This window comes from Pseudoliparis swirei, chromosome 8 (assembly GCF_029220125.1).
Source record: "Pseudoliparis swirei isolate HS2019 ecotype Mariana Trench chromosome 8, NWPU_hadal_v1, whole genome shotgun sequence".
NCBI lineage: Eukaryota > Metazoa > Chordata > Actinopteri > Perciformes > Liparidae > Pseudoliparis > Pseudoliparis swirei.
Window position 1 is genome coordinate 13901008 of NC_079395.1, and position 12504 is coordinate 13913511.

The window sequence follows — 12504 nt, forward strand, 5'->3', positions numbered from 1 at the left end:
AATAAGAAGAGAGGATTATGGTCTTAAAAAACTCTCAATGGCTTTTTTACTTGTGTTTCCTGGTGCAATTTGTCCACAAAGTATAGTTTTTTTATTCGGCGTACTGGAGACATGCCATCAGAGTTTCAGCTAAAGAGCTTTTTTCATGGCCTTTTCACTCTTCTTGAATGGGTGCATTCTTATTTTCCTCCTCATGTTGCCTTATCTTTCCCCCTGGCTTTAAACACAACCCCGCTGCTTGAGCTCTGCTTTATGAGGTGTGACGGTGAGGTCTGGTGGCGGAGGCAGACCATGTGGACGGGAACCTAAAGCTTTACATTCAGCCGGCTGCGGTCGGGTTTGGGGAGGACTTAAACTCTCCCCCCCCCCCCCCTCCCCTATACAGTTCCTCGTATACAGGAACTGCTTTCATTCTGCTGAGCTGGCGTAAAAGTGCAGATTGGAAGGAGAGAAAAAGAAAAAAAATACCTCTCTTTATTAACCTCAGTCTTTAATTGCACAGTTGCTACTTTTTTTAAGGAAGGAAGGAAGAAAAGTAAAAACAGGTGTCCATAAGCTTCTAAAATTGTACATTACATTTTTTTCTTCAGTTTCAACAAGTTTAAAATCATTTTAAAGTGTAGTTTAGTACCAGGTGTTCATAGTTCAATGTCGTCCTTCCTTTTGAGATTTAAGAACAGGTTTTAACAGGCCTTTTTTTATAAAGTCTGTTTTGCCTTGTCCCGTTCTTCTTTCTGTCTCTCCGACTCTCGTTGGCCGGTGGTAGTTCCCAGGTATTTGTCCAGTGTAGCGTGGCCGGGAGGCTGGTTGCTCGGTCCTCGATGAGACAAAGGCTGCGTGCCTCAAGGAGAGGGATGAAAGGGAGCGGGGCTGTGCAGCCACTCCTTTTTACAATGGAGGAAACCTCCTTACTGAGGTTGTAGAGCAAATAACCACCTCTCTTCCTTTTTTTAACAAGCACGCAGAGTGTGTCTCTATGTTTTTGTGGTAGGATGAGAAGTTGTCTGTCTGTCTGTCTGTCTGTCTGTGTATGTGTGTGTGTGTGTAACATTTTCTTTTAGGCTTTCTCCTACTTCCACCTGCTTAGTTTGAGGCGGCAGATGGTGCTTCTCTTTTTTAAGATGTTTCCCGTATTACGGCTTGTTTTAGTTACAAATGGCGGAGGGTAACACAAAAGAAAGCCTTTAATGATTTTGGAGGAGTCTAATTTCATCAGCTGGGCCAAAAGTATTTTTTTAGAGACATTTTTTAATTAAAATTATTGATTTATAATGGTATGCTAATTCTTTGCCTATGCAACGATGGCGATACAACAATTTAGCATCTTTTAGGTTTATTTACGAGCGGAGAGTTTGTTGTCAAGGACATGTGTAAAGTACCACAAGATGAAAATATTACAACGAAAGCGCTCGTAACTCACAAGTCTACTCACGCACGGTACTTGAGTAAAAGTATGTTGGCCTTTCTATCTCTAGATCTATCAAGGATTCATTATTCAATGACTCCTTCTGTCACGATAACAATATTTAGCCACATTGTCACAGATTAGTTGAATTGTAGACACACGTTTCTGTCTGCTGAAGCCCGCCGGCGCTCAGTCTAGTGTTATCATCTCGGAGGTAGTCAGGGGGAGGGTGCAGAAGCCGCAGGAGTCTTTTATGGCGCCGGCTCTAGAGACGACCTGTTCTCAGGCACTTCTTTTCTGGCTCTTTTTTATGACATCATAAATTCCTCCATTTCCTCCGACCAGCCCTATGTGGATAAAAAGGACATACCTGGCCAGTAATTGTTTGTCTGGCCCTCTCATCTGTCGGTCTCCATCTAGTACTGGGGACTTCCTCTAGAACCAGACTGTCTGAAGATACTAGGTTCTCATAGATCTGGACGGTGGCCCAATAAAAAGGTTTATTTGATGAGCGAAGGGCCAAACAAGAGTTTTTGTTGGTCATTTAGTTCAGAGTGGAGAGTCAGCCCGGCATCCATGTTAGTGGCCTCTGTGCATACATGTGCAATTAGACCGATGACAACAGCCCCCTCTTCAACCTGTTGATACCTTTTGTTTGTTGAAGACTGAGAATAAAGAAAGGATTAGGGGATGAAAAAAAGGCGTTTTTTTGGGGGGGGGGACGGGGGGGGTGAGAAGAGAAGCCCTCAGGAACATTGAGCGCCCACATTCATCCGATACACTGCTGGGGCTCCTCGTGTAGGCTGGAACAATACACGCACCAGCACGACAGCATTCCTTGGGGTTAATAAGGTCAAGGGTCACCTAACAACCCCACCCTGCCAATCCATCCCAAGGCACTAACTCTGTGTCTTTTGTTTTTGGTTTATGTCTTCGCACTTGTAGAACAGACTCTGCAACTAGTGTTACAATGTGCCCTTTACTCTCTAATAGACTAGATTGACACGGAGCACTTTCACGGTTTCATAATGTTTAAGTCCCTGATGGCCAATGTATGAATAGTTTAAATGTACTATGTTACACAGGGGAATACAATAAATCGTCTGGAAGCTGCACAAACCTGTACAATTTAAAATTCTTTGGCCAAGTTGGACAATATACTTTTTTAGAATTATGTCTGCAGCTCATGTCGCATGCAATATCCCAGCCAGATGTTTGGCAAGCCCAGCTCTGTAAATGTTTGAAAAAGAAACGCCACAACGTTTGAAACGGCCCCTTTTATGTAATGAACTCACTTGGGTCAAATATTAGGGCCGACTCTGTAGGTCCTCAAAGTCATGTTTGTCCTCCCTTCTGAAAAATCTGTGTTCAGTTTTTAAAACGTTTTTATTTGTTGAACACCACAGCTCACTTCAAATAAAGTCTGAAGGTTGCCATTAAAGTGGAGCATATGCATGTGTCGGCTTGGGGTGGCGTGTGAGGCCCCGACAGGCAGACTGCAGGTCTGTTAGTCATTACGGGTGAATGTACAGTATACACCAGAGTGGACATGCAGCTACATTAAAGTCTCGCCCACGGCCGCATCGGACCACCCCAGAGATGCACCACTGGCACTTCCTGTACCCGCTGCCATCGCTCAGCCTTGAGGGGAAGCTTGTTTGGGGATTTCCGGAGGATGCACGGACATTAATTATCTGTTGATTAGGACACTTTCTTCTTGAGATCAGATTAATTGTGAATCTATATAACAGACCGTCGGATGCCCTGTAAGCTTTCATCCGTTGTTTCTGTGCAGATTTGACTTTGGCCTCTTATCGGTTTGTCTTTGTCTGCTTTTGTCTTCTGTCTCTAGGTTTGCACATTGTGCCTCCTGCTTGGGACTCCTTGAAGATCATTTCCATCAGGTATCCTGCACGTCATCATCAAAACGGCTTCATGAAATCCTTAGTTTCTCCGTTACTGAATACCCACCATGTGTCACATTCTTTTGTCCTCTTTCTTGGAAGAGAGGCATCGCAGAAAAATGACTCTAAAGCTCCCCGAGTTTTATATCCCGCACACTAAATCGGCTTACAGTGGAGGAAGGAGACATTGCGCTCTATTAGTCCGCACTTAAAAATGAAAGCCTATCTGGCTGCAGCTGTGGAGGAGCTCCAAGGATGGGGACGTTTATTGTCGGGAACAAACGGAGGCCTTCTAATTTTGTCAAGCAGCTGACGCCTCTCCGCGCCCACTCTTCCAAAACCGCTTTCCTCAGTAATGTCGAGTGTTCTGCTCACGGAAGAGCAGGAGACCGCGAGGGTTTCATAGCAGGAAAAACATAAAACGCAGAGTTTGTTGGTGATGGTGCTCGGAGAAGGGAAAGGCTCGGCTGTTTGCCATACGATGTAATTATTCGCCATTTCAAAAGATTATCTCGCTCCATCAATATAGTGTTTAAATGTGTCTGTGTGTGATTTGATCTTTGGTTTGTACCCCCGGTGTAATGTTGAGACTTTGGACTGCAGCTTGGCCCCATATTTAAGCTGGGTTAGCTATGATCTCTCCCCCCCCCCCCCCCTCTCTAACCCCAATCCCTCCCCCCTCCGTGATCCCACCCAGCCACACACACACACACACACATTTACTGAGTCTCTTTACACAAAAGAAATATTCAGCTGTGGAGAGGGGGTCTATCAGAGGGCGCGACATTGAATTGGGGGGGATTAAGAATAAATGGCTGGCTGACACTGGGGTTGCCATAGCAAAGCCCCCTTCCCTCCCTCGACCCTCCGACGATTTTTCGTTTTAGGTCTCATTGTGAGGTGTGTGTGTGAGACTGTGATGGAGAGGAGAAGATGTAATATGGCTTATGAATTTATCTCTTATCTGAGCTGCTTCACCATGAGAGAAGAGACTTCTCGTTCACATGCTGCAGTTCAGACATCCCAACGAAAGCCAACAAAACACTCGTAGGTGTTTTTATGCTCTTTGATAAATGGCTTTACATACATCATTTGACTACATTTATTTTTATACGATGATCCAAATGAATTCCTAGATATTTAGCAATTTCATGAAAGAAAGCATGCGGGGAAAGAATGCAGAAGCAATCATTCAAAGACGCGGACAAAAAGAAGAGTCTTATTTTATGACCGTCTGAATTATAGCTGCCATAACGTGATGCATTACTCATTCATTGTAACCAGTGTGTGTGTGTGTGATCAGGCTAGCCTGACGCCTGCCTCCCTCAGCAGAGTAATGGATGCAGGTCTCGCCCGCTCAATGACATCAGCGCACTAAGCCGATGAAACGGTGCGATGAATGACCGTAGATCAGCGTTTACCATCCTGACGTCAGCCGGCGCTCGACACTGCCGCTAGTTGTTCCCCGGCTCTGACAATGAGAGCGCTCAGCCCGTGGCCGGGCGACGGCCGGGCTCTGAATAGCTGGGCTGCACAGCGGGACGTCGCTGCATTGTTCCCCGGACTAGATGTCTCTAAGAACCGCGGCAGGCTCGGCGATATATATTTCTCTAATGTTTATGTGCAGAGCAATGTCAAACCGTAGAGGGGGAGGGAGGTTTAATACAAAAGTAATGTACATTTATTTATTCGAAACATTTCTATTCATTTCCTTGTAAAACTTATTTGCTTCATGTAACTCACATTTCAAAAGCATGTTCTCACTTACGCCTATATGAATGCAAATAGTTTGGGTATAATTTTTTCTTTATCACCCCAAAACAATAAAGGTGATTGGAATTGCGTCTGTTTATAAAAAAAATATATTTTTTTAAACCTACGAAAACTCTTGAATATTTAGTGTTGTTGAATACTGCTGCTACATAATGCCGTTACATTCGCCTCTTTATATTTGGGTAACGGCAGACATCTGAAAAACGTGTGCATAAGCAAACCCACATTGTACGTAGCTGTGTGGATAATACTCACCCAAATAAATGGAGAAGACTATGTTTTTGCAGTTTTTGGTGTACTGACTTTTCACAGACCAAAAAAAAATACTGTGAAACATCAGTGCTAGCGTCTTCCTCTTCATCTTTGTTTCAGATACTGTTGCGGACAATTGTGAAGATGAAAGACGAAGCTGTGACTAATAAAGTGGTGGTAAAGCAGATCCGCTCAGACACACGCACACACACACGCGCTGATGTTTAACATAACCAGAACCATGTTTGCCCCGTGGACAGTGAACTCATTCTGTCACTGTCCTGTGTCATTATGTCCCGCTGCTGTGCGACCTGACCTCCGGGGTTTGAATGACGTCATGAGCTCTGTCCCTGTCTTACCCCCCCTCCCCTCCCACGCCCCGCCTCGTCTTGTCAGCTCGGCTCACGGTCACAGTCCTCTTGCTTGCCTCGGTGAACATTCAACGCTGTCGGTGAGTTTTGGTATGGATCACATAAAAACCATCGACCGTTGACTGTGCCCTGAGGCTCGCCTCTGACGACGTCGGGAATGAGCAAAGAAATGAACTAAAGGAGCAAGTGGGCGCGTGCAAAGATCTAGCGATTAAGACTCTTCCACACTGGACCCAAAGACCAAAGGTCACAATCAACATTCATTGCTGTCGCTGGGTTGGACCGTGTAGAAAAGCTCACTGAACAATGAGTGCAACTGTGGCCCGGATCTGCCTGACTCATCTCAGCCAATCAGCCGACCGGGTGTGAAACACTGATTTTTATTCATATTTATATACTTCTTGTTTTTCCCTTCTATTTTCTCCTCCCTTCGTCCCTCCATAGTGTTAGATAGTCTTCAGGGGTGAAGGAAAGAGACCGAGAGAGCGATAGAGACACAAATAGACTCCTGGCGGCGTGCGTGTCCTCGTCCTCTCTTCTCCTCTAATTGGTGGTTATGTGTGCAGAAAGGGGGAAGGAAGCAGAGTTAATGTGTAATCATTTGGACTCTTCTCCTTTTAGATGTTTCATCCCTCTCTTTTCTGTTTGTCTAATTATATACAGAGCTCGGTTAACTCTTTAACTGTGCCGGCGAGAATGAGCGAGTGACAAAGAGAGGGAGGACAAGGGGAGACAACGTGGAAAGATTCCAGCCCCAGTAAAATTATTTAGTTTTCCCCAAGTATATTTATTTTAATATACTTCCTGTTGTTGCGAATGTGCCAGGATATAAGCATTTTGAAAAGCAAGATTGTTTTCACCGCTGTGAGGATGTTTCATTATCTGTGTTTGCGCTTCATGAGAGTCTGATTTCCTGTGTGTGTGTGTGTGTGTAAACGTTTGCCATGATGGAAGACCTGTCTGGCTGACCTGAGTGCAATATGTTATTTTCCTTCTATACCAAAGCAGCCTGCTCCCTCATGGGAAAACACGAGTCTCTAACCTTGTCCTCCTCCAGACGTCCGGGAGCGGCCATTTCTCTTTGTACCCATCTCTAGCAAGTCTGCCACACTGTGTCCTTTATCTGTAATTCATGTCATGTAGTAATGTGTTTCAGAAACTACGACTCATTAATTAATTCAATAAAGCTAAGTCAGAATTCATGCATTGGTGTCTGATGTGATTATTTAGGGCGGGGATTCTTCATATAACTCGTATCGCGTGACGTTTCCCTCCAGAATATCGTTCTGACTCCATCAACAGGATGGACTCCCTGTGTCATTTGGTAACCATGTCCCTCTCGCCCCAGTCTCTGTATTATTCATAGAGAAGCACTCTGCACAGTGGTGCAGAGCAGTGGAGGTGATGTAATAGTGGCTGCGAGCGTGGCTCCAGACTGTTGTCTGGGATGGATTCATGCGACGGGAGAAACCGCTCATTCGTTCGGCTTTGTTGCCGTTGCCAACCGCTACACCAACGGCTACTGGCTAATCATGACAACATTAGAATTGTTTTAGTTAACTAAACTTCAGAAAAGTTTTGCTGAGACATCATTCTATTTAAGAATTTTACACAACTTTTTGTTATTTATGATAATACCGCCATCTAGTGTTCAAAGTTGCTTACACAACTTCAACAACTTGTTTTGCAAATGACAAATTGAGTCATTCATTTTCAAAGTATATCCTATTCTCTATATTTTAACTGCATCTACTCTAATGCAAATAAAGTGTATATACAGGACTGTCTCAGAAAATTAGAATATTGTGATAAAGTTCTTTATTTTCTGTAATGCAATTAAAAAAACAAAAATGTCATGCATTCTGGATTCATTACAAATCAACTGAAATATTGCAAGCCTTTTATTCTTTTAATATTGCTGATTATGGCTTACAGCTTAAGAAAACTCTAAAATCATATCTCATAAAATTTTAATATTTCCTCAGACCAAGTAAAAAAAAAAAGATTTATAACAGCTGAGTGTTTGTCAAGGCTCAGGAAACCCTTGCAGGTGTTTCGAGTTAATTAGACAATTCAAGTGATTTGTTTAATACCCTACTAGTATACTTTTTCATGATATTCTAATATTTAGAGATAGGATATTTGAGTTTTCTTAAGCTGTAAACCATAATCAGCAATAAATCAGAATAAAAGGCTTGCAATATTTCAGTTGATTTGTAATGAATCCAGAATGCATGACATTTTTGTTTTTTTAATTGCATTACAGAAAATAAAGAACTTCATCACAATATTCTAATTTTCTGAGACAGTCCTGTATATACATACATGTGTGTGTGTATACACTACCGTTCAAAAGTTTGGGGTCACTTAGAAATGTCTTTATTTTTCAAAGAAAAGCACTGTTTTTTCAATAAAGATAACATTAATCAAAAATACACACTATACATTGTTAATGTGGTAAATGACTATTCTAGGTGGAAACGTCTGGTTTCTAATGAAATATCTCCATAGGTGTATAGAGGCCCATTTCCATCAACTATCACTCCAGTGTTCTAATGGTACATTGTGTTTGCTAATCGCCTTAGAAGACTAATATCTGATTAGAAAACCCTTGTGCAATTATGTTAGCACAGCTGAAAACAGTTATGCTGGTGATATAAGCTATACAACTGGCCTTCCTTTGAGCTTGAAGTTTGAAGAACAAAATTAATACTTCAAATATTAATCATTATTTCTAACCTTGTCAATGTCTTGACTATATTTTCTATTCAATTTTCAATTCATTGGATAAATTAACGTGAGTTTTCATGGAAGACACAAAATAGTCTGGATGACCCCATACTTTTGAACTTATAGTGTATATATATATGTGTATCTATATATATATAAATATATGTGTGTATATATATAATATATGTGTGTATATATATATATATAATATATGTATGTATATATATATATATGTATGTATAAGCACGACTATGTTTACAACGGTCGTCGTCTCTGCAGAAAATCCGAACCGACGTATAAATGAAACACCAGAGCTTCACTTCACTTCATTAGCTGATGTCAGCGTTTAAGTCTTGTTCTGCTACAAATAAACATCTCTGTCTACTTCCTCCTGCTGATGTCACGGGGTTACCACTGTGTGTTCAACTATTTGCCGTGTTTTGATTACGGGAAACAAAATCTCCAGAGCTGGAATGTTTCACTGCGACGAAGTAAACAAAGAAGTTAAGTTAAAAGTCAGGCAAGTAATTTCAGTTCTGTGTAAAGTTTCAAGAATATTTATACCGAGGAGTGTTTTAATGAAGAGACCTGCCCCAAATATTTTGTTTTTCTTTTTTACTTTAATGCTTTCATATATATAAAAACATACACACTCAAAAACAACATTTTATTATACCAAACAAAATTAACATAATATGATACAATGCTCTTACAACTGAGCTGATGCCTGTATTACATTACGCGTCACTTAATTGACGCAACTCACAATGATGATACATTCATACACCGTAGACACAGCTACAGGGAGCAATTCAGTGTTAAGTGTCTTGCTCAAGGACACATCGACTAGGGCGAGGACTGAACCGCCAACCCCCTGATTGAAAGACAGACCTGCTAACCTCTGACAGTCAGTTATTTATTCATCATCAGCAGTATTGTTATACTAGCTTCAACCATGAGTTCACAGAATAATAAAACTGGAACATTATTGATAACTGCATTAACAGCTGGGCTTCACATCCCTCTTCAACAAGCTGAATAACTATTTCTGCACCTTTGACATCTTGTTGTGGACCAGCTGTGCTTTATTCCTGCAATGAGAATTGAACCAGTTATAATGTCAGTCTTCCTCTTGTGTCAATATGTTTCACTACAGAATCAAATTGTTTCATTGGCTAAAAACCTTACTGTAAGCGGTTGACATAACTCATCACCCAGTTGAGAGCAGGATTCATGCACGCTTTACCCTTCTTTGTGTGGAAACTATATCAAAGGAAATAAACAAAATTAGCAAGAATAGACTTGTAATGAATACTAGTGTTATGTCCTGTGCTATTTATGCTCTGTTTGAGAAGTAGCAGATACTCACATGATGGCATTGATATGACACATTTCTGTGTCAGTCTGGACCGAGTACCCCCTGATTCTCAAAAAGGGTATTTTGGTTGTCATATAATTTCGGCAACATCCGTGATGTACTGTGAAACGAGAGAAAAGATGATTAGACACCGGAAAAGAAAAGTTAAGAGAACGTGTTCTGTCTGTAGCCAGATTTATATGGATGGAATTAAATAATAAACCAGGTGAAAATAACGAGAAAGAAGTAGACGGAGGAAACGCAGAACATACTTGCATACGCGTTTGTGGCCGGCAGGCAAGCGAGGAGGAGCATGAGCAACGCCACTGCAGCTTTGATTGACACCATGTCTGCCTCTGTGCTGGCAGCAGTGACTCTGAGCTGCTGTCTCGTCTGTCCTCAGGTGGAGTTAGAGAGCTCGTGGTGACTGAGCTATTGATCTCTGCCCCCTTTTATACTCCTGGAACAGGGAACGTCCACTGCGATCAATTGAGATCTGCCCACATGCAATATGGCACCATCAGGAAACTCCGCTCACTTGTGACTTTACCCCCTGAAAGAAAAAGGGGAAGATGTGGGAAGAAATATATCACATGAGCACACACAGTAGTATTGCCATTGCGAATAAGATAAAGTGTGGATTATTTGTGTGTGTGTGGATTCTTATTTTCCAATTTATTATCAAGTAGAAATAATCCATTTAAATTGATTTTGTGTCGCCCCAAATCACAAATGACAAATTCCCGCCAAAGAGTTTTACAATCTGTATATATACGACATCCTATGACCTTTGACCTCACATATGTTCAGGAAGAACTCCCCCCCCCAAAATAGTTTTTACCGGGGAGAAAAAGTGAATAAACCTCAAGGAGAGCAACAGAGGAAGATCACTCTCCTCGGATGGACAGAAGTACAACAGATGTTATGTGTACAGAATTAACAACATAACAGATTTACAACACATTCAATGCTCATGACATGTCATGTAATAGCAACAGCGAATATAGTAGAATAACAATGATAATGAAAGCAGCAATGGTATTGGCAATACTAATTGCAATGCAATGTTATGGTGTTAAACATTTGACAGTGTTTAAAGGCAAAGTTAAAAGGGTAGTCATAAAAAACAACGAATATGAGCATTCAGAGTTGTATGTTTTCTGGATTCTACTTTCAATAGAAATAAATTAATGTTACGGAATTATGGTCTCACTCTGCACGTTGACTAAATATGTATTTATATATGATTTAACATCTGATTATTCACGTGAATGGTGTTCACCACACCTCGTAGTACCATGAGCCAGAGCAACATGGACGTTATGCAGGTGTGGCTCCTCTCCTAGTGCACGTCCTATTTCAAGGAGAATATATTTAATCAAAGAAACCAATTGGAGATTAAAGATTTAGAGAGCATGAAGAAATGAATTTCCACTGGAGACCTCATTGTTCACCGCCTTGACGTGGGCCCCCATAAGTAGGTTGCTTTAAGGTTGTACTGTGGTTCTTTTCTAGGTCGAGGAACACTTATTATATACTCAAGAAAAATGCATCAAAGGGAAAAAGTTAAATAGGTCACGCAATGCTAACATCTGTATAATTGTGCACCACAAACTTTCCAGCGAAACAACATTGTGATTTAAAATACTCATCACTAACTTCCTGCATTGTGCATTTTCACAGCATTAAAGCTCAGCTGAGGTCTCTGGTGTACTTTAGCAGTGACCCAGATCTTACATGTATTATTCACATGCCCATATGTACATACAGTATGAATATAAAGAGTTATTGGTCACCGTAATCGCTGCTCCAGTTCAGACAAGACGTGAAGTCTTGACCCTTAAATATATTTGACACAATCCAGTCAAATTAAGAGATCTTTGCAAAATAAAAGCTCCTTGAATGTGTACCTCTGAGCATGTGGGGAGTTTTGCTTTAAGAGAGGCTTTAAAAATGTTTTAAAATACAAATATTCCTTTAATGTAAGGGATATTTTAGGAATCCAGGATTCTGTGAGAACAAGACATCAAAATAAACCTCCTAGCAAGAAAGAAGACGAGGGTTTGATCTTCAGTGTGTCTTTTCACAGCCCACTCCACGCCCGTCAGAGGAGCTGAGACGACACACACAAATGCACAAATCTGCCAGCGAATTAATCAAAGCAGTTTGAAATTACCGAAAATTGCTTTAGGACTCCTTTGCTCACAATAGGAAGTTGATTGAGTCTTCTTTTACTTACAGTATCATAGCAGAAAAATCACGCCTGTCACTAATAACATGAACTAGTATTCGGTCCTATTGTCTCAGTAAGCCGTGTCAGCAGCCTCAAACTAAAGGAGCTACAAGGACTCATTCATACCCCCTGAGACATCTTTCTCATAGACTGCATGCATACATATTACCTTTGTGTTTTGATGAACAAGAACATGCATCATACATGTGTTTTATCTGACTTGCTTGTCACGATACATTCACTTGGTGGTCATATTTGCATCATCTCAATGTTTAAAATGAGCCATGTTGTTGTATGACATTAACCAGGAGTGCCCACTGACATATTATAAATACAAAGAAAACATTGCACGATCATAATTGCAAATTAGGTTTTTTCTGCTGATGATCTTTTCTGCGCCGTGTGCAGCAAACAGGTCAGCAGGATGTTTGGCAGTGAGCTTTGGGTTTAGGGTTCCTGTCAAACTTTTATTTTGTACG